The sequence below is a fragment of the Carcharodon carcharias genome, chromosome 21 (genome assembly GCF_017639515.1).
Source record: "Carcharodon carcharias isolate sCarCar2 chromosome 21, sCarCar2.pri, whole genome shotgun sequence".
In the NCBI taxonomy this organism is placed as follows: Eukaryota; Metazoa; Chordata; class Chondrichthyes; order Lamniformes; family Lamnidae; genus Carcharodon; species Carcharodon carcharias.
In genome coordinates this window covers 29,472,805-29,491,796 of record NC_054487.1, presented here as the reverse complement: position 1 = coordinate 29,491,796, position 18,992 = coordinate 29,472,805, and positions in this window count along the sequence as shown.

Below are 18,992 nucleotides of genomic sequence, written 5' to 3'. Positions count from 1 at the left end.
TCTGCCGTTAACTTGGGGATTCAGTTTAAAGATGAATGGGCAAGTTCAATCAATGTGAAAAAGTTAAATCCAAATTTGCCACCTCTTAAATCATACATTAAGATCATTCATGGACGTCTCTCGCATGTGAAACCTGCAATTTTAACCACAATTGGCATAGTGAGTCAATTTGTCATGCAATAAACAAAGATCATCCAATCCACTTGATCCAGTTCTCCAGGGCAAACACACATGGAGTGTGGCTGTCAAGAAAAGAGAAACTTTTAGGGTTCATTCAGTAGATAATTATGTTAGAATGTGTGTTTGACACTAACTATCCAGGTAATTTCTGCTCAATTGCTGATGTAAAACAGAAGTGGGAAACTGATGAACTATTCCAAAAACATGTTACAAGGCTTTAAGTTACAATATAACGTCTCAGGTGTAACAGTCCACACATATTTAACTCTCGGTATGTTTCTACTGCTGCACGTCCATGCACAATGAAGTGAATGGAGCCAGCATATGGGTAGAAGAATGAAAGCCTCCATTCTGACCATGGCTTACTCCTGACCTGATAAACAATGTGTTTACATCACATGAGGATTATAGTGATGCACTGGAGGAGACAATGTGCTCACATTAGAATAAATTTAAAGACAAAGCCAGGCAGAAGTAATATTTTATACACAGTTTGATAGTCACAATGCAGTATAGAGGAGGCACTTTTAATTGTGTTGAGCTAATGTGCAGTTGGAGAAACATTCAAAATTAAACATTTTGCTTTGTGTGTTTCATATTAAAATATTATGGGTATATTATGAATTGGTGAAAACAATTGGATTCAGCTATTATTATGCAACTTGCTTAGCAATATTAGTGCCACCAATTGTTGTATTATTTGCTTATTGATGTAGATTGATCCTTTTCCAAGTTAAAATTTAAATTAAAAAATAACTTTAAGCCCTCCAATATTTCCCTCAGCTATGTGCCGGCCCTGTCAGAGGGCACCTGTCTAAGGCTCTGCCAGTAATCCTCAGCAGGTGGCCTCTAAGAGGTGTACCAGAGCAACCTGGGCTGGCTTTGCACCTACACAGAAACATATAGGGCGGAATCCCGCCAGTGGGACTTTCCAGGCCCACCAAAGTCGACAGGCTTTTGAATAGCTCACTGCATTTTCTGGCCCCACCCCCACTGCGATGGAACTATAAAACTCCACCCATAGGCACATTTAGATTGGTGATGCAGTATGTGAAGATTAATAGTCTTTTGCTAATCTTGCAAGCTTTAGTGAACATACTATCACCTGAAAGTAAAGCAACTCAATCTTGTTCTTCATTTTGTTACAAGAACATTTGAAGATAGGCAAAAGGAAAACCATTCAAACCTTAATCTATTGGTTTCCATGTTCAGGACTTCCTTGGACTTTTTTTTAACTCCTTTACCTAAAGGTGTCAAGTTTATATCTCACTGCTTCTTATTGAATTGGTTTTTGAATGTTTCAATCCAGTTCACAATCATTGCTAATCTGAAGTAGACATGCTTAGTTGGATGTTTTCTTTGCTTTTAATTAGATTCCTGTACTTTTTTTCTCTTGATTCTGTAGAATGAGTTTAATTGAACCTAAACATCTTTGCTTAAACCTTGCTGATGCCTGTTCTCACGTAATCTACAAGGGTCTACTGTTGGACAAGGATACCGTACTGTGCCTAAGTTTGATATACATGCTTGAACAATGAGCTCAGGGAAATGGTGTTGATAACAGGCTAGTTACAGAAGGTACACTTTGGAATCCTGGGCGCTGAGCACATACAGAGAAATGCACAGCTGACATTTTTGCTACTGAAGGACTGCTTAACGAAAACCAAAACATAAACAAAAAATGTTTAGGATATTTCCAAGCTGCAATAAAAATACTTTCTTTTTGTTTTCTATGTATGATATTCTTATTAGCTTGTATTATGAATTCAACAATTTCATATTTCTGATTGCACAATGTTTTACTTTCCTCCTGCAAGCTCATGCGTGTAAAGGTGCAAACTCAAAGGCAGCAGCGAGGCAAAGTGGCACCTCATTTGTTTTAAGCAGTATGATTACACTAAGATGTCTCCTCTGTAAATTGGATTTTAGATATATACTCATTTAAATTTATATTATGGGTAAATATTTTTATTTTAAGCAGTGATGGTGTTTTAAGATGCATCTCTCTACCTTGACTGAGACGTTTAGCTTTGCAGAAATTAGACTTTTGTATCGTTGTGGGTGCTAACATTTTTTGAGTAGGCAGTATTGAGATGTTCTTGCTATTAAAGTCTTTCATTTGGGCTTTAATAAAATATATTTAACCAAATTATGTGGCTGTGAGCTTCTGTGTATTTTACGATATGATTAGCAAAACATGCTCGAGCACACACACACTAAATAAAATGATGCAAGGTTTGAAAAATGAAAAACATAATGTAATGGTAAGTGTTTCTGTATGTCCCTTTAAAGTTGAAGGGTCTAATCACTGTTATTTAAATACCAGGTGATATCATAAGAGATTGCAACATTCTGCCTCCACTATTTTGTATTCCTGGAATAGGTATTTTGTTTCTTTATATTTTTCTTTAAAGTGTGATACACAATATTGAGCACAACACTTAGGGCAGAATTTTCTGCCTGTCGGGGGGGTTGTGCAGATGTGTTTGCAGGCAGGTGGGTTCCTGATCAGCGCCCCCGGTTGAAGGCGCGACGCCATTTTACGTGACATCTGCTGTGCGCTCCCAGTGCGGGTGGCAGGGATTCCCTGACCAGGTCTGAGCATGCATGAAAGAGCCCACAGATCTCCCTGAGGCAAAGAGCTGCCTCAGGGAGGTCGCTTTAACTTTAAAAACTGTGCTGAACGGAGAAGAAAAAAATTGTTGACATATCCCCTCATGTGACACTGTCACTTGAGCTGGGACATGTCAATTACTTGAATGTTAAAACTTAATAAACATTTTTAAAACCCTCATGAAACCTCATCCCGCTTGTGGATGAGGTTTCCTGTTTTTTTGGAAGCCTGCCTGGGCTCCCGGCGTGCCCGCCCAGGTTGAAAGAGCAGAGCTGATGACGACAACAATTAAGTAATTAAGGGCCAAACTGAAAATCTAAATGCGGGATGCACGCCCGATGTCACCCCGCATTATTTTAATGTCGGCATGTGGGCCCCACTCCCACATGCCAACCAGGAAATTCTGCCCTTCGTGTTGCATAACTTAGAAATGTAACAGAAAGGCTTTTTTAAATATAAATAAAATCTCTTCTTCAACTAACATCATAAACTGAAAGTCCAGTCTGCTGCCTTGTTTGGCAGATCTTGTACAAAATGAATGTTTCAAAGCTGCCTCTAACACCATTTGAGTCAAGTGGCATTAAAAGAAATATAACCACAGCGATGGCTAGAAAACAGCAGGTATGGGTAAGTAGATGTTTTCTTTTAGTGAGACTAGAGTAGTGGGTGCCCAGGGAAACGTTCTGACATATCTTTTACCTTTAATTTCAACATATGAATCTGATAAATTTTTATGACATTGGCCCAGATTTTGCTGGACTAATAATGTCAAGGTCATCAGTGCTCGTCATGATTACAAAACCAACAGCAAACTCTGGCATTTGCAGATGCACAGTTGCATGTGGAAATGAAGAAGTTGCTATCAGTGATACCATGCTCTTCCACAGGCTGTGCTGTTGCAGTCTTCATGGATGAAACCTGCATAAAGATTATGGGCATGAGTTTGGGCTAATTACCCACTATTCTCAATCTAAAAATGGCTGAACTAGGTGTTGGGGCTTGTTCAATCAGGAATTACTGATTTTTTGGGGGGTTCAGTAATAATTACATGCTAAACCTCCATGACCCCAAAAAATTAATTCCACAAATGTGGAGTTCATTCCATCAGAAGAAAATTGATGTTTCAGAATTTTTTAAATCATATAGTTTGTGTTTTGTTCTTTTATGTAATTCTGTTAATCCCAAGTGTATATCCAAATCTTTATTTTGATTTCTTTACAATGATTTAAAATGCAACTTATATTTCTTTTTTTACTTCCTATTTTGTTGTCTGCGTGTCTCAGTGGGGATTTCTGCAAATTCAGTTGTTGAAAACACAGACCTTGCACATCTCCTGTACAGGGCACCAAATTCAAATTGGAAATCTCTGATGCGCCCGCAAAATGTCTGTGGGCAACTGTGCAGAAAATGTACCGTGAACGACTTTCCTTCACTGCTCACATCAAAATCTGGACCATTATATTTACAGACATGACCAATTGTGAGAATAATTCCAGGATTACATAATAGATTAGCAAGATGGTGGAGTTTGCAGTTTCATGCAGAGAAATTTGAACTAGTGTGTCCTAAATATAATATTCTTAACAGAGTACAGGTACAGAGATATTTAAGTCTTTAAAGATCAAAGAGCAGGCAGAAAAAGTCATCAAAGTGCAAAAGAATTCTTGGTTTTATGTATGGATATTAAATACAAAAATAATGATAAATTTAGGCAAGATATTGGTTACATTGTGGTTGAATTATTGTGTGTAGCACAGGAAGGATGCTGGTGCCATGGAGCCAGTACAGGAAAAAATCTCTAGGGTACTGGGAATAATATCAAAAAATTGGAACTTTTTCACAAAGACAGAGGATTAAGAAGCATATTCAAATTATCAATTATTTTGAATTGAAATTGTGCATTTAAACTGAAAATGTATTCAAGATGTGTTGCTCAATTTGAACATTTTCATTCAACTAATAGCTAATTTGAAATTGAATTTAAATTTACACCCTAAATATGTTCTGACCCATGAAATCTTCCATTTAATTTGAATTCAATCTAATTCAAAGAAGCCAGAGCAGCTAAACCTCCTGGGCTATTCAATATAAAATTTCTGCAACAGGCAAACAAATGGATTCAGCAAAGAATTAATTTCCGACCCTGTTCCTGCATCCAAATCAGTGCTTCAAAGATTCTGCTGTTCCATGTCTGGGAAAGTAACTGATATTACCATAAAGGTGTCAACAATTAGGTGTTTGATAAAATTCTTGAAATAGATCTCACTCTAAGTCAAAGACTTTAATTTAATGCCGATGGAACTGACCTTTTGAACAAGCTCTATCCAATCAATGTAGCTTATATGAATGAAAAATGCTGAAATTGGCAAAAAGACTAAGCAGTTAATTGTTCTGGTGGCTTTGGTAGGGGGGATATGCAGAACCAGGAGAGAAAGCTACTGGTGAATGAGAATTTACCACGCATACCCCCCCCAAACCCCGCCACAACCATCATCCCCACCAAACCACCTCACCTATGGCCCCTTGTTTTTATGGTACTGTTCTTCTGAGTGATGAATTTCTTTTGGGGGTGGGCTACATCACTTTCACTGAAGTAAGGCAACAAGCAAAGTCACCTTGAGAGTCAACAAACTGGGCTCTCAACAATTGTCTGTATCTGAAAGCAGAATATTGCTATTTACTATCAACACAGTAAATTCATCCCACTAGCAGAGTAAGCGGCTGCATTTGACACAGATATGGATCTCATATAGACACCAACGATCAACTCAAGAGCAACCAACATCGCCAAGCTCTTGACTCAACTTCTGAAGCCATTGTCAGTGTTGATAAGGGAAGTCCTGAAATCTTGACTAACATTGGAATTGTTGATGCTCTCACTGAGATACTGCTGCCAGTGAGAATGAGAATGAGAAAAGGGTGCAAGGAGTGAAAACATTCAGGAATCAGACGAGGTGGATGAATCAGTCCCTACATGTCTAGTTCTGTGTGATGGGTGAGGAAGCAGATGATAAATAAGCCAGGTGTGCTGATGGAATCTGGACTGGTGTCAAGCAAGGCTGTGTGATAGCCCCCGTTCTATTTACAATCTGCCTGACAGTGCCTATCAATTCATCAAAGATCAACTGTGCTCTGATGTGAGTATTAAATGTCCCCGAGATGGTAAACTCTCTAACTTTGATCGCCACTATGACAAAACTAAATTGACCACATAGACATACACAGTTTATGGATGACTGCAGCGTCATTGCACATTCTGCACCAGATTTGCAAGCCACTCAATTCTTCAATTCTGCATATAAGAAACTTGGCCTGTCCTTGAATGTTGCCAGAACAAAACTCATATTTCAACCCACAATTCGTCAGCCAAATATTCCACTACCACATATGTTGAAGGAGAGACTTCGGAATATATTGAGCACTTCCCATACCTTGGCAGCCACCTTTCTCAAAAGGCCACTATTGACAGGGAGATCCAACACTGGACCATCTGCGCCAGCTCAACCTTCTACAAACTATAGCAGCGAGTGTTTGACAACAAAGACCACCGCATGTCAACAAAGGTCCTAGTGTACAAAGCAGGTGCTGTCACCACACTCCTGTACTGTAGTGAGACCTGGGCTGTGTATCAGCAACACATAAGATCGTCAGAAAAATTCCATCAGCCATGCCTTCGCTACATCCTCTGGAGTCAATGAGAGGCCCATTGAACAAGCACTAGTGTCCTTCTTGAAAGCAGTTCCACAAGCATTTAGGCATACCTTCGACAAAATCAACTTCAATAGACTAGACATTGTGTCTGGATGGCTGAAAAGTACCTCCCCTGCCAGGACATGTTTCCTCAACTCTCAGATGGCCAGATTTCCAGGAGAGGACAAAGAAAACAAAGATGTACAAAGAGATCTGGGTGTCCTTGTACACCAGTCAATGAAAGTAAATGGGCAAGTGCAGCAAGTAATTGGGAAGGCAAATGGTATGCAGGCCTTCATTGCAAGAGGATTTGAGTTCAGAAGTAGGGATGTCTTACTGCAGTCATACCTGGCCTTGGTGAGACCACTCCTGGAATATTGCGTGCAGTTTTGGTCTCAAGGATATACCTGCTTTGAAAGTTGCAGTTGATAAAGCAGAGTTATTTAAAAATCCCAGAGGGGAGCTTTAAACAACAGTCACAACCTATATTTTAAGTGTTATGTTTGAGATGCGGCTCTAAATTCAGGAATCAGGCTAGTTCTCGAGGCTCTATATTGAACTAATGGAAACACTTTATTAATTTACACAGCTTAAACTATATATACATGGCTACAAATTGCTAATATCATAACTTTTAACAAATTCCCAAACAGCAACCGATAGACTTAACCAAACACCAGGTAAAGCATTTTCACCTTATGATTTCAAAATGAGGTCCCTTTCATTGTGGAGCCAGTTGGAGGTTTGCAGCTGCCTTTTGATCTCACATTGCCTCTGCTCTGCAAACCCGAAAAATACTAAAGTTATACCCACCACCGCTGATTGAATTCAAATTCTCATTGGGAAAAATTTTCCTCCTGTTGAGGGGCGGAAATGCAGGATTAGGTGCAGGCGGTCTTGCCCCCGATTGGGGGCGCGCTGCCATTTTACATGGGGAGGCCAATTAAATCCAGCTCAGCGTGATATCCACCAGGAAGTGCTATGCGCTCCCTGTGCGGGCTGGGATTCCCTGAGCCAGGAGTGCGCTCTTTTGTACATGCATGCAAAAGAGTGCACAGATCTCCCTGAGGCTAAGTGCTGCCTCAGGGAGATTGGCTTGGAATTAACATTTTTAACAGAAATGATTACAAAGTTTCCCTGACGTCTCCTCATGTTACACTGTCACATGAGTTGGGACATGTCCATAACTTTTATTGAAAGATTTGATAAAAATTTAAATACCCTTATGAAACCCCATCCCGCCTGTGGATAAGGTTTCATGCTTTTTCTGAAGCCTGCCAGGGTTCCCAGCCTGCCCGCCAACATTAAGGTTGGACGGGCAGGCCCATTAATTAACTTAATTAGTTTATCAATAGTATCAATAGGCTGTTGACAGGACAGCGGGCGCGCAGCTGACTTGGCTGTCAACCTGAAAATTGAAATGGCGTGGAGTAATGTCGGAGATCATTTTATGTGTCGGTGAGTGGGCCCCAACCCCTGCTCGCCAACTGGATGATCCTGCCCATTGTCCCTTTGAACTTTACCTATTAACAATGAAACCCCATTCATTGTACCAATTATATTAGTAATATAAACATATTGCTTGATAGCTGTTAGAAAGGCATCAAGTTTTCCCCCGCTCCTTGAGCAGAATTTTCTGCCTGTCGGGCAGGTGGACCCAACCCAATCTCCATTGGGCGGGGAGCCGATCGCTGCCGGAGAAGCGGGCCCCACCGCCATTTTTTAAGGCCTACCCAGCATGATGTCCGCTGGGAAGCACTATGTGCTTCCTGTGCGGGCAGGGAGATTCCCCAAATGCGAGAGTGCGCACATCTCCCTGAGGCTAAGTGCTGCCTCAGGGAGATCGCTGACAGCTTTATAAACTTTAAAAATAGAAAAATAATAAAATCCTTAACATGTCCCTCTCATGTGATGATGTCACGCCAAGACGGGACATGTTAATAAATTTCACTGAAACTTTAATAAGCTTTTTTAAACCCTAAATGAAACCTCATCCCGCCGCTGGATGAGGTTTCTTGTTTTTTCAGAAGCCCGCAGGGGCTCCTGGCCTGTCCACCAGCATTAAGGTTGGATGGGCAGGGCCTTTAATTGTTTTAACTACCCTGTCAATGGCCTCAATTGGCCATTCACAGGTCAGCGGGCGGACAGCTGATCTTGCTGTGCCCCCGCCTTCCTGAAAATTTAAATGGGGCAGGATGAAGTTGGGGGGAACCCCCGACATCATTCCGTGTCATTTTGCCATCAGCGAGTGGGCCCCACCCCCCCTGCTCGCCGATGGCAAAAACCAGACCCTTGAATGCTCTATTCAAAAAAATGCAAATGTACGCTACCTCCCTTACATATCAAAAACTAGTACCCATCAAAACATCCAGACTAGCTGGCTTTAATCCAATTAAGACATACCCACAGGCTAAACCTCTATTTTAAATGAAAAATATTTTCCAAAATATTATACACATTAATAGTTTCATGACAATACTTGCTATAGAGAGAGTGCAGTGAAGGTTTAGTGGGCTGATATCGGGGATGGTAGGACTGTTGTATGAGGAGAGATTGGTTCAACTGGGCCTGTATTCACTAGAGTTTAGAAGAATGAGAGAGGATCTGATTGAAACGTATAAAATTCTAACAGGACTAGACAGACTGGTGCAGGGAGAATGTTTCCCCTGGGAGTCTTGAACGAGGGGCCACAGTCTCAGGATATGGGGCAGGCCGTTTAGGACTGAGATGAGGAAAAGTTTCTTCACTCAGAGGATGGTCAACCTGTGGAATTCTCTGCCACAAAAGGCTGTGGAGGCTAGGTCACTGAGTATATTCAAGAAAGAAACTGATAAATTTTTGGATATTAGGGGCATCAAAGGGTATGGGGAGAAAGCGACATTGAGATAGAGGATCAGCCATGATCATATTGAATGGCAGAATAGGCTCAAAGGGCTGAATGACCTACTCCTGCTCCTAGTTTCTATGTTTCTATGTTTAAAACACTCTGAAGCTCTCCTTGAAGTGCAGCAGCATTGATATTAATGACTGGAAGGAGCTTGCTACCAATCATTCAAAATGGCAACAACTTGTCCATCCAGCTGCATCATGCTTTGAATCTAAACGTCTTAATGATGAGGCAGAGAGATGGCAGAGACGGAAAACAAGGAAGCAAATCCTGCACTCCGGGTCCCACTACCTTGTGGGACATCCTGCCCAAAGATTTGCCTATCGAGAATCGGCCTCTTCAGTCACATGAAGACCCATGGCAGAAACTCATGACCCTGAGTAGCTGTCATCCTCAAATCAAGGGACAGCTGACAACATTAACGGCAGGCCGATGGAACTTTTATCTGAGCTAAATTGAGGATGCTGGAGACTTGGCCTCAGCTCAAGATCTATGTAGCACTTATCATTCCTTTATTGGTCGTGTTATTCAATAATGCACATGTTGATATCAAAGTTTGAACTAAATGAAGGGCCTGGATTAAGAATTTTGGGGTCCTGGACTTTAAGAATATTTGGGGCTCTTTCGTTCTCAGTCATCACATAGCACCTGCCTCCCATTCATTAGAATACAAATGTAGTAAAATTCTTGAAGAAATTGACCTGCGCAATGCATACACACTGTATTAATAATCATACCTGATTCAATGAAACTGATACAGCGGTTGTCTGCAGTTTTTCAGTGTATGGTGAGTAGTATTGGATTGGAGTTCCATAGATCAGACCGTTAATCTAAACCTTGTTACATGGCACCAAGTTGTAATGGGGTCTTATTGGTTATACGTATTCTCTGAGGCTAAAGGGTTGTCAGAAATTGTTGAGTGAGGAATCATTGATCAGGAGCAACTATGTACTTCACACCACATCCAGCCTTTCAATTTCACTCTGACTAGCAGAAGCACAGATACGTCCATACTGGGAGAATTTCCAAGTGAGTTTGAAGGTAGTACATTGAGGGAACCATAGAGCGCAAGTGTGGAAGTGGAGATGGTAGAGGAGAAGCTGAAATTATCTTGTTATCTCACATCTATACAATTTTAAAGAATGTGTATGTACACAACTCTTTGAACATGGCAGGACAAGTTGAGCAGATAGTTAAAAAAGCATAAGGAATCCATGGCTTTCTAAATAGAGGCATATAGTACAAAAAGCAAGAAAGTTGTTCTAAGCCTTTATAAAACAATGGTTAGGGAGTACTGTTGCCAATACTGGACACCACATTTCAGGAAGGATATCAAGGATTTAGAAAAGGAGCACAGGAGATTTAGTTTGATTGTATGCTGAATGAAAGACTTCAGTTACATGAACAGGCCAGAGAAATTGGGATTGTTCTTCTTAGTGTAGAGAAGATCAAGGGAATTTGCTAGAAGTGTTCAAAATTATGAAGGGTTCTGACATGGTAAATAAGGAGAGACTGTGTTCAGTGGCAGAACGGTTGTTAACCAGAGGACACAAAGAGTGATGCCGACAACATAGGTTCAATTCCAGTACCAGCTGAGGTCCACAAAGTCCCCTCCTTCTTAACCTCACCCTTTGCCTGAGGTGTGGTGACCCTCAGGTTAAACTCACCAATAATCATCTCCCTCTGATGAGAGAGCAGCCCATGGTCCTCTGGGACTACAGTACCTTTCATTTAATTTCATTCACAGATGTAAACTCTTTGGCAAATAATCAGAGGCAACAATGAGGAAAACAAATTTTACGCAGTGAGTCGTTATGATCTGTAATGCACTCCCTGAAAGGGTGATGGAAATAGATTCAATAATAGCTTTCAAAAGAAAACACAATAATTACTTGAAGTGGAAACATTTGCAGGCTATGGACAAAGAGCAAGGAATGGGACTAATTGGAAAGATTTACCAAAAAGCTGGATTAGGCATGATGAGCCAAATGGCTTCCTTCTATGCTGTATCATGCTATGATTCTATGATCTATTCAAAGCTGATTAGGACAAAGATCCTAAGTCCAAATCATAAAAGAAATATACTTTTCAAGCATAGACCAGCTGTTCGAAATACTGGGGAACAGGCCTAACAACACTTATTTAATGTTGTCGAATATGGAGGATATCTTAACCACATGTGAGGTCTTCTGATGAAAGGCATAAAAATGTCAACTGTGGTTAGTCACCAAGAAATAGCACAATATTAGGTAGTACAGCACAACACACACAGACTGGTAGAATGGGGAAGACACTCCCCAGATTCCAACTGACATCACGTTTAATAATTTGTGGGCTATTAATTTTACTTAGGGAATATCAGTGCCACTGGTGCCTAGTGAAGAAAACACAATGTGGCCGGTGTATTAACTTGGCTGCTGTCTTCAGGTCATTGAATCTTTTTTGACACTGCTGTGCATTTCTGTGCTACTGGTACCTCCCTCCAAATGGTATATGAGCTATGTTCTTATAGCTTTCTACCCCGAGCACCCAGCAGTCTTTTTCTCCTTTGCTGCAACTCACCAGGCTCCCTTCCTCTGTGAGATCCATTTTTGCTTATTTGAACCCCTTCCTACTCAATTGACTCTTCATCCGAATTTTTGTACCCCCATGCTCTTTTTTACCATTGATAAGTCAAAAATTAACACCTAGTGCCTTTAATGAAAGAGAACTTTGACAATACTTTGCAGCTGAATAAGGTGCTCAATGTTTATGGAAGATTTATGAAGAAGCATCCTAACAGTTAGTCAAAGGATGCATTTGGAAGAGCAGAGGAATTCAGGAGAGAGTTCCACTGAGTAGAACCAAATGGCTTTTAGGGGAATTGTAAGGAGGAGATTGGACGGAGGCTAGAGCATGCAAGAGGAGACGTAAGGCTGGTTTAAGTTTACAGAAGTACGGTGGATGAGGGCAGGAAGAAATTTGTAGATGAAAAACAACGATTTTAAATGTAATCTACTGGGATGACAAGCTGGTGTAGGATGGTGAGGATGGGAAAATAAGATTTATTGCAGCACAGGATGCAGGCAGTAAGGTTTTGGATGGTTTAGTACTTATGGAAGATGACTGTTTGGAGGGTGGCAAAAAAGCCAAAGGAGAAGTCAAGATTAAAGCAATAAAAATTTTAGTAGCAGTGTTGGTAAGGTAGAAGCAGAAGTGAACAATGTTGGAGCTAACAATAGGAATTTCTGGTAGTGTGTAGAATGTGGGATTCATGAGTAGAATATAATGCTGAAAGTGTGTATAATCTGATTCAAATTGAGTGACTAGCCAAGGAGGGTGAAACAGTCAATGGTAAGAAGTCCTGTTCTGTGAATCTCTTCTCATAAGTCCCAATTCACAAATCCCAAGATTGTAAACTCAGCATTATTACCAGAATTCATCCAACACCAATTACAAAGAAAAAATGGGTTTACATTTACATTCTCTTGACTTTTAGAGGATCATAAACTGAAATAGTCATGTTTCCTAATGTCATGTAATCTCATTGTATCATTAATAGCAATGTCACCGGGATTAACTTAAAAAAACTGATTTTTCTGATGATCAACACAATTCTGGCTTGAGTGTTGAGAAAAATGACTACTTCCAACTGGATCCTCAAAGTCAATGGTCAGCCTGGAGGATTTTTCCAAGATGTCTGAAAATGTGTTCTTCATTACCTGCTCCAATTTTACATGTAATATTGTTTACCCTCATAATTTGATTATTTAAAAGTCCAGTTGGTAACTGTTGGTTTTATTTCAATGTTCTGCAAAGTGCTGTATATTTGCTCTCTGGCTGATCTAACCATCCACCCAATGGAAGAAAACAGCTTTCAATCATTGGTTTTTGTCTATACAACAGCATGCTTAACATACTACCAAATATCAAAACCATATCAGTTCCCTGAAAACCATTGAAAAACATGTTGTTATTCCCTGCAAACTCTTGATGAGTGTCAATCATTCTGGCCTCAACTCTACATAAATCTGGGGTGTGGAATAATTAGAAGAGGATTTTCACCTGGAACTTTGGATATTCCTTCAATTCTGGTTGCTCATACTCTCTTCCCATTCTTTGGCAGCAAGCGGTTTGAAGATAGTAGATCATGATTTTCAATCTCCATTCATTATCATTGTATTGGTAAATTGGCTGATCTATGTTGTACCTGTTCAGGATGGTATTCCCGTTCCCGGGTTAAAGCCTGCTACCGACAGGGAAAAGTTTTGGTGAAATCAAAAGTCTTACAAGTGAAGTGATGCCCTCTTCCTCTTCGTTCGGGAGATATGAGAATCCTTCTTCAAGCGTTTAGAAGAGAAAATGATCTAACAGCGTGTATGGATTTCTAAGTTTAAATACAGCAAGAATTTTTTAAATGGTTTAACGTTAAATGCTTCATGAAAATCCAAAAGGCACTGGGGAGCGGGGGTTCGAAAGTTCTGGAGAAGTAAATGAGTAAAATATATTCGAATGCTACACAATTAATTTAATGTATAATGGTGCTGGAAAAGGTCGAGAAGAGTATTTGTCGTTATTTTGATTCATTTACTCCAGAGGCTTTTTAAAATGAAAACGATGTGTTGCCTTTTTCCTCGAGGTAGTCTCTTGGCAACTTTCTCGGAAATGAAGCGGTTAATACTTAGAAATAGAACCAGCTCCACATCCGCTCAGACCTACAGTAAAACAGGATGAATGGGTGTTGGAGAAAAGAGCAACTCACATTTAATCATTTTCCAAATTGCGTAGGGTGTGTTTTCTGGAATGATGCGGTTTGCCAACGGCGCCAAATACACTGAATTAAAATGCTTGAAATAACAAAATCTTAAAATAACGCCAAAATACAGCAATTAGTTTGTCTCTTTGAAAAGCAGCAAATTGAACAATGTGGTGGCCTTCATGATAAAACAAGCTGCGCTCCACACTATCTCTATAAAGTTTTGCGAGCGAGTTATAAAATGCTTCCAAATAGTGCAGGTTATAAGGAGAGACTGTCCTTCATTCTGACCCGTTACAAGTCCATTAAAGAGAATGATATTTTCTGGAAATACGCCCAATTTTAAAATAAACAGATCCTTGAAGATACGGCATTTAGGGTTTTAACTCTGCTCTATGAACTGCCTGCCTCCTCCCAGACTTTAAACGGAGGCTTTGCAATTAGTTAGCAAATGGCTGTAAAACAGAATTTTACACGAGGAAACTTAAGAGACTGAGGGCCAGGAATCGACAGGATTTTAAATTATGACTATATTTCCAAATGTGTTATGTTTGAATAACTTTTCCACTTACCTGTATGATCTGGCTTAAATAGGACAGCGCCACCTTAGGACGTGGAGACATATCGAAGTGATTTCTCATGGGCTTCTCTGAGAAGGATGATACTGAATAATCCCACTGGAATTGCCGGATGCACAATGGCACTAAATCTAATGGTCACCAGGGATGTATAGATACTGACAGATGAGTAATACAAGCACGGCATAACAAACTCAATAGAATCTAATCCCCCGGACATTGGTTCCCTATAAAATCAAGGAAGGAACGCCATCATGGAATCACAGCATTGTTACAGTGCAGAAGGAGGCCAATCGGCCCATCTTGTCTGCACCGGCTCTCCGAATGAGCAATGTGCCTAGTGCCATTCCTGTCTTCTCCCAGTAACCCTGCACGTTCTTTCTTTTCAGAAAACATTCTTTTGAATGCTTCGATTGAACCTGCCTCCACCACACCCTCAGGCAGTGCATTCCAGAATTCAACCTCTTGCTGCATGTAAACATTTGCCTCTTGTTGCCTTTGCTTCTTCTGCCATTTACTTTAAACTCGTGCCCTTTCCCTCTCCATCCTTTCACCAGTGGGAACAACTTTTCCCTATCTACTCTGTCCAGACCCCTCATGATTTTGAATACCTCTTCAAATTTTCTCGCAATCTTCTCTTCAAGCAAAACATCCAACTTCTCCAATCTATCTACCTATCTGAAGTTCCTCATCCCTGGAATCATTCTTCTGAATCTTTTCCACAGTCTCTCCAATTTCTTCACATCTTTCCTAAAGTATGGCACCCAGAACTGGACCCAATACTCCAGCTGAGACAGAATTAGTGTCTTATACAAGTTCAACATAACTTCGCTCTTGTACTTAATGCCCCATTAATAAAGCTTAGGATGTTGTATTAACCATTCTCTCAACCTGTCACGCCACCTTAAATGACTTTTATGTACATTTACACCCAGGACCTTCTGCTCCTGCACCCCCTTTAGAGTTGTACTATTTTTTTAATATTGTCTCTCCATATTTTTCCTACTAAAATGAATCACTTCACATTTTTCTGCATTGAACTTCATCTGTCACTTGTCCACCCATTCCACCAACTTGTCTATGTTCTTTTGAACTTTACACTATTATCCTTACAGTTTACAATGCTTCCAAGTTTTGTATCATCTGCAAATTTTGAAATTGTGCCCAGTCATAATACTGACCCCTGGGGAAGTCCACTACAAACCTTCTTCCAGCCTGGAAAACATCCATTAACCACTATTCTGTTTCCTGTCACTCAGCCAATTTCATATCTACATTGCTGCAGTCCTTTTTATTCCATGAGCTATAACTTTTTTCACAAGTCCATTGTGTGGTAATGTTATGCCTTTTGGAAATCCATGTACACCACATCAACAGCATTGCCATCATCAAAAAACTCCAAGTTAATTAAACATAATTTTCTCTTAAATCTGTTCTGACTTTCCTTAATTAACTTGAATTTGCCCAAGTGACTATCAATTTTGTTCAGATTATTGCTTTTTCATGTTTCCCCCTCACCAAGTTTAAACTGACTGACTTGTAGTTGCTGGGCTCATCTTTATACCCTTTTATTGAACAAGGGTGTAATGTTAGCAATTCTCCAATCCTCTGGTACCATCCCAGAGTCTCAGGAAGCATGGAAAATAAGGGCCAGTGCCTCTGCAATTTCCACTCTCACTTCCCGCAACATCACCATCCTTGGTAGAGACAGATGCAAATTATTCTTTTAATACCTCAGCCATGCCCCATACCTCCATATGTAAATCCCCTTTTTGGTTTCTAATCAGCTCTCTTCCTCCTTTTACCATTCTTTTACCATTTCTATGCCTACAGAAGACTTTTGGATTATTTTTATATTGGCTGCCAGTCTCTCTTCAGACTCTCTCTTCGCTTCTCTTATTTGCTTTTTTCAATTCTCCTCTGAACCTTCAAATTCAGCCTGGTTCTCCATTGTATTATCCACCTGACATTTGTCAAAAGTACACTTTTTCTTCTTCACTTTTGTCATCCAGGGAGCACTGGATTTGTTTACCTTACTTTTCCCTTTTGTGGGAATATACCTTGACTGTGCCTGAATTATCTCTTCTTCGAAGGTAGCCCACTGTTCAGGTACAGTTTTTCCTGAAATATCTTAAATTCCAGTTTATCTTGGCATTGACCTATTACAACCTACACCCCTCAGACATAGATCAGTAGGATTACTCTGGCCTGAGTTTAGTAGTTATGGAATCAAGCTCCAGTAAGTTGTTGAGCCACCTCAAAATGCTGAGAGAATGCTATTTCTTGGAGGTGCTATCCTTGGGATGAGATGTTAAACCTTGGCTGTTCAGGTGTCCATGGCTCTCAACTATGAGCAGGAAACTCTCCAGATGTCCTGGGCATATTTATCCCTCAAGCATTATTACCGCGTTTGCCTACATAATAATAGTCATTACATTTCAAGCAATGAATTGGCTGAAAAGCGTTTTGGGGACGTGGGAGCTATTTATGAACACAAAATAATTCACTTCGAAATTACTGCATGTTTTACCCACATTAACTTCCACTATCAAGAATATTCACTTAGAAAAACGTATTGCATAAAATAGTTTATTTGCCAAAGTTGTCATTTACATCAATAACGAAAGTAACTTATGGCTACTTTGAATGCAATCTCGGTTACAATAAATTCTGATTATAAACCAACCTTCAAAAGAACCAGTGCTCTTTCCCGATTCCTCTGGAAGCTACGTACACTGCATCAATAAAGCAGCTCAAATCTCAAGAAGGTGAAACTTCGAGAAAAGTTGGAGTTCATCGGGAGTTTATTATGTGATGCCGCACTGTTATATCACTGGCCTGTTGCGCATGTATCGTTTACAGATTAATATACAGATGGCGACCGGCTGCTAAATTCTATGGTTCTATTGTTAAATGATTGACAGTATCATTATAGTTTTTCGATTATATTTTATCACTAATTCATGTCAATTTCTGTAATAAAAACAGTACAATGATTCAACTCAATTCTGATAGGCTTTGATTCAATCCTGGCTTTTAGAATCCCCGAATGATTAGCTCCTGTCATTGCCTTCCTGATAATGGTTGAGTAATTCGCTTTAGTTAGTTAAATAATTAAGATATACATTAACACTTTCCATATGTATCCTCTTACCTGGGTAAAAACTCACCCCTGACATAGACAAACAATCATCATGGCACTGGGGCTATTCCACTGCACATACACCGTGATGATCTTCCTGGTCATTGTAATAATCCAGTGCGCTGTCACTGTGGGGTGCGTTTAGCTTTGGTGAGTTGTCTGCGTTTCACTTTTTATCTCGTTCCTGGGATGTGAAAGTCGCTTGCGAGGCCAGTATTTATTGACCATCCCAAATTACCTTTTAGAAGATGGTGGAAACCAGTTTCTTGAACCGGTTGCAGTCCATGTGGTGTAGGTACACTCACAGTAGTGTTAGGAAGGGAGTTGCAGGACTTCTTTGGTCCACTGTTTCAATGTAACAAACTACCAGGTCAGAAAAAGGTGCATTTGATCGTGCTATGATCCCAAATTAGAAATATCCTATCACCGATAAGAGCATGGCGGTGTGTGTATCCCCGTCATTCCCAAACCACTTAGTTTTGTTAGCTACTTCAATTACAAACACCAAATCCGAGCGCTAACTTGGCAGCAGAGACCAAACTAGATTGAGAGTTATACCGGTTCCAGGTGTTGAATTTATTTATTCATGAAATTTACGTTTCTTTGATATTTATTATTTGTTTATCTGATGAATTAGCATCGGAAACTTTGTTTCTACCTACCCAATATCATTGATTGTAGGACACGTTGGTTTGTTTTGTATTGCGTAACAGCCATTGCTTCGGAACAAATGAATTGTAACATTTTTAAAAGATAGCTAGATAATTGGTGCAGCAATATCACTGCTACAAAATAAACTTGTAAAAAATGAGTTAGTGTAATCAAAACATTTACAACCATGATCTTCCGTTTCCGAAGACTTATGCAACCATTTTCTTTAATTCGAACATTAAGTCATATTTAGAGTTGTTCACATGCCAATTGATATTTAACCGCCACAAAATGGACCAACTGACGTTATTTAAAGATGAAGGGAATAATAATGGTATATTTTGTGAAAGTTAACAAATTCATCGATTAGCAAAAATATATTTCTCCACATTCGTTTCTCATCGGAAGGCTGGTGTATATTTTTCCTGAACTTTACCTTTTCAGCACGTCAGGAAGCCCAATCTCCTCCTATCAGACAGCCGATAAAAGTGTTGGTTTGGATCTTCAGAGAATTG